A 4739-nucleotide genomic window follows, 5' to 3' on the forward strand; every position below is an offset into this window, starting at 1 on the left:
AAGTCATATAATATTTGTCTTTCTCTGACTGTCTAATTTCACTTAGGATAATACCCTCCAGTTCCATCCACGTAGGTGCAAATGGCAAGATTTCATTCTTTTTGACTGCCGAGTGATACTCCATTGTATATATACACCACATCTTCTTTATCCATTCATCCACCAATGGACATATGGACTCTTTCCATACTTTGGCTATTGTTGATAGTGCTGCTATAAACATTGGGGTGCATGTGTCCCTTCGAAACAGCACACCTGTATCCTTGGATAAATACCTAGTAGTGCAATTGCTGGGTCGTACGATAGTTCTATTTTTAGTTTTTCAAGGAACCTCCATACTATTTTCCAGAGTGGCTGCACCAGCTTTCATTCCCACCAACAATGCAAAAGAGACCCTCTTTCTCCGCATCCTCGCCAACATCTGTTGTTGCCTGAGTTGTTAATGTTAGCCATTCTGACAGGTGTGAGGTGGTATCTCATTGTGGTTTTGATTTGTATTTCCCTGATGATGAGTGAAGTTGAGCATTTTATCATGTGTCAGTTGGCCATCTGGATGTCTTCTTTGGAGAAGGGTCTATTCATGTCTTTTGCCCATTTCTTCACTGGATTATTTGCTTTTTGGGTGTTGAGTTTGATATGTTCTTTATAGATTTTGGGTACTAACCCTTTATCTGATATGTCATTTGCAAATATCTTCTCCCATTCTGTCGGTTGCCTTTTAGTTTTGCTGATTGTTTCCTTTGCTGTATAGAAGCTTTTTATTTTGATGAGGTCCCAGTAATTCATTTTTGCTTTTGTTTCTCTTGCCTCTGGAGATGTGTTGAGGAAGAAGTTGCTGCGGCCAAGGTCAAAAAGGTTTTTGCCTGCTTTCTCCTCGAGGATTTTGATGGCTTCCTGTCTTACATTGAGGTGTTTTATCCATTTTGAGTTTGTTTTTGTGTACGGTGTAAGAAAGTGGTCCAGGTTCATTCTTTGGCACGTCGCTGTCCAGTTTTCCCAGCATCACTTGCTGAAGAGACTGTCTTTATTCCATTGGCTATTCTTTCCTGCTTTGTCGAAGCCGTACGTTTGTGGGTCCATTTCTGGGTTCTCTATTCTGTCCCATTGATCTGAGTGTCCGTTCTTGTGCCAGTATCATACTGTCTTGATGATTACAGATTTGTAGTATAGCTTGAAGGCTGGGATTGTGATGCCTCCTGCTTTGGTTTTCTTTTTCAAGATCGCTTTGGCAATTCGGGGTCTTTTCTGGTTCCATACAAATTTTAGGATTATTTGTTCTAGCTCTGTGAAGAATGCTGGTGTTACTATGATAGGGATTGCATTGAATATGTAGATGGGTTTTGGTGGTATCACCATTTTAACAATATTTGTTCTTCCTATCCAGGAGCATGGAATCTTTTTCCATTTTTTTGTGTCTTCTTCAATTTCTTTCATAAGCTTTCTATAGTTTATATCTTTTATATCTATAGCCCCAAGGCGTAGGACAGTGCCACAGCACACAATATTGTTGAATGAATGACTTAACTGAATGAATGGATAAATTACTAATTACCTGTCACTTATCCCTTCCCATCTTGTTATTCTCATCATCAGGGCAAATTGAAGAAAACATTTTGAATTCATTTATATCTTGAATATTATTGTGAACCCCTGGAATCACTAAGAAGCAGACATTGGTTTTCTGATTAAATTAATTTTGGCCAGTAGTTCTTATTCAAAAGATTTTTTTTACATTTTATTTACTTTTGAGGGAGAAAGAGAGACAGAGCACAAGTGGGGGAGAGGCAGAGAGAGAGGGAGACACAGAATCCGAAGCAGGCTCCAGGCTCCGAGCTGTCAGCACAGAGCCAGACGTAGGGCTTGAACCCACGAACTGCGAGACCATGACCTGAGCCAAAGTCAGTTGCTTAGCTGAGTGAGCCACCCAGGCTCCCCTTATTCAAAAGATGTTTTAAAAAATCTCCTTAGACACTACAGGTATTATGTAAACTAAATAAATAGATATTTTGTGGGTGTCATTTGCTTTTTAAAACAAAACCTGTCAAGTTTCTTAAAGGAGATTGGAATCTTAAAATAGTAAGTATACCCACTACAAAGAAAATTCAATCTTGAACATATGGCAGTCATAAAGCTCTTTAAAAATTTTTTAGATAATTTTTAAATGATCTCTTTTTAAAACTCTTTAACAACTTTCCCTTGCTTTTAAGAATCCAAAATCTCTAATATGAGCTACCAGCTAATTCTTTGATTCTTTCAAGAAATACTGATTGTCTACTACATATTTTAGGCTCAGAAAATACAGCAGTGTAGTAGTGGGACAAAGCCTCAGTCCCCATGGAATTTAACACTGGGGGCAGGCTAGTAGGAAGATTGACAGACTAGAAACATAGACATACAAACAGTAAACAACATAAACAAATAGACAAGATAAATACTGGCATGATGAATGGTAAGAAAAAAATCACATAGAGCTATTTTCTAAAGAAAATGAGCTATTCTTTCAGTTCTCCATTTACTCACCCCAGGAAATTTGTACAGATCATTCCCTCTTCCAGGGCTCCTCCTTAATCTTTTTTCCTCCTTAATTGTCATTCTTACTTCAGCTCAGGTCTTGGCTAAAAGTGGCAACTTCTCTAAATTAAACGTTCCTTTGTACCTACATGTCTCCTTTGTAACGTTCATTACATTTATAAGTATTTGTTCAGTGTGTCTTACCATAAGGTTAGGGTCTTCCTGTCCGTGGTCTACTGATCTATTCCCAGCGACCAGCATAGAGTGGATGATCAATACATTTTGTTAAATAAATGAGCACAAGAAAGTTTGGGAAATTATTTTTTTTTCCAGTTAAAGGACATCTTACCAGGAAGGGGTAAAAATCATTTGCACATCACTCATTATGTAAGAAGTGCATGGGAGAGAAATGCAATTAGACTGAGTGGGACCTGAATGAAAATTATTCAGTGGTTGTTTACTTGGGTTCTTGGGTGGCTCTGAATGCCATCATAGGATAAACTGTTTTGAGAAGTCACTTCCAAGATTTTGGAAGTAAGCAGCTCCTTGCTGATAAAGCAGCATGGAAGAATACATGGAAGAGAGGAAGAGAAAAAGGACAGAAGAAAGAAAGAGAGAAAGGGAATATTAAATGATACATATGGAAAAATAGGTGGATGGGAAGATACTCTTTTTTATTTTATTTTTTTTCAGATTCAGACTTGTCTTTCAAAATGAAAATGGCCCCTTCTCCTAATACCAAGTAATGCATGCACATTGCAAGATATTTAAGACAATGCAAAAAGAGGTAAAGAAGAAAGGTGACTAATAATCCCTTTACATTTTATTTGCATGTATACACATCTAGACTTTTTAATGCATATTTACACCTATTTTAATATAAAAATCAGGTTAATCATGCATGCTATTTTGTAAATTGCTTCTTTCATTAAAAATGCAACCTGAACATATTTCCAGATCTAGCTACTAATTTTTAATGGCTATGTAAGAGTACATTATGTACATGCACTGTAAAGTATTTCACTATTATTGGATTGTTGTTTCCCTGATTTTCCAGTATTTAAATATTATAAGCCTCACTATGATTAAAATCTTTGTACATTCATTACATACACCTCTGCAAATGTGTCCACTTCTTTTATTTATAATAAATTTCTGTATGTGGACTTGTTTGTCAAACAGTATCTTGAGGCTTTTGATATGTATTGCCAAGTTGCCTAAAACATGTTATATCAATTTGTACCAGTAGCATACAGGTGTGCCTATTTCATAGGATCTTCATCAACACTTAATATTATCAAATTTTTTATCTTTGACATTCTAAGAGGAAAAAAGAAACTACTGTTTTTGTTTTCATTTTTGGTTACTAGTGAGGTAGGATGTCGTGAGGCTGGTTCCCTAACTTCCTTCAGGCATCAGCATCCAAGAAAGGCCTTAACTGTCCTTTTACAAATACCAAGGTTATCAGATTTTCCCACCGTTTACAATCATCGCCTCTTTTCAAGTATTTCAGAAAATTACCATCTCAGAGAGGCCAACTCTGACCACTGTTGAAAACCACAATTGCCCCCACCGGGCACGGTCCCATTCCACCCCACCCCACCCCCTTTCCTCTGCTTTTTCTCACTAGCATTCATCACCAAATATATAGATATATAGTAATTATTGTCCCTCCTCTGAGTATAAAGAACTTTGAGAATGTAGAATATAAAGAACCATGAGAACTGGGATCTAGGGTCTGTTTTAATTTCCGCTGTATCCCCAGCATCTACAACAATGCTTGATAGATAGTTCGCACTCAATAGATGCTGAATAAAAGGTAAGATATTAAACTAGTCTGGACTAATTGTATTAACTGACGTCAGGTTGGACTAATACCGCATTTCTCGCTCTCTGAAAATGGCTTCAAGAGGTCAGAAGGTGACGTTCTTCAGTTTTCAGAACGGGAAAGCAAAGGTTCCCACAGTTCTCAGAACGCGCATTTCTCGCCACAATTCAAAATGGCGGAGGAGGGTGGGGCCTGTCACATGGTGGGCGTCACAGCAGCTCTCCTTTTCCAGACCAAGGCCCGCCTTGCCGCGTCGTCTGTTGCCCCCTTCTTCCTCCCGCCGAGGCTTTTCGAGGAATCGCCTGGGATTGGCTAATAGACTAGGAGTGGGGCTGCGGGGCCGGAACGCGGCATCATCACTTCCTGTTGTGGGCAGTCGTTTCCTGTCGCTGCTTGGTAA

At 38.5% G+C, this 4739-nt stretch overlaps 1 long non-coding RNA gene across 1 annotated transcript in view; it reads right to left on the minus strand.

Annotated features, from left to right (window-relative positions):
- Positions 1-4633, minus strand: part of LOC145714032 (uncharacterized) — a 40611-nt gene extending 35978 nt beyond the window's left edge. The window contains exon 1 of the long non-coding RNA XR_014136773.1: positions 4390-4633. This is a non-coding gene — a long non-coding RNA (uncharacterized LOC145714032). The remainder of the gene's footprint in view (positions 1-4389) is intronic.
- Positions 4634-4739: the final 106 nt, after the last annotated feature.

This window comes from Panthera onca, chromosome X (assembly GCF_046562875.1).
Source record: "Panthera onca isolate mPanOnc1 chromosome X, mPanOnc1 haplotype 2, whole genome shotgun sequence".
Lineage (NCBI taxonomy): Eukaryota > Metazoa > Chordata > Mammalia > Carnivora > Felidae > Panthera > Panthera onca.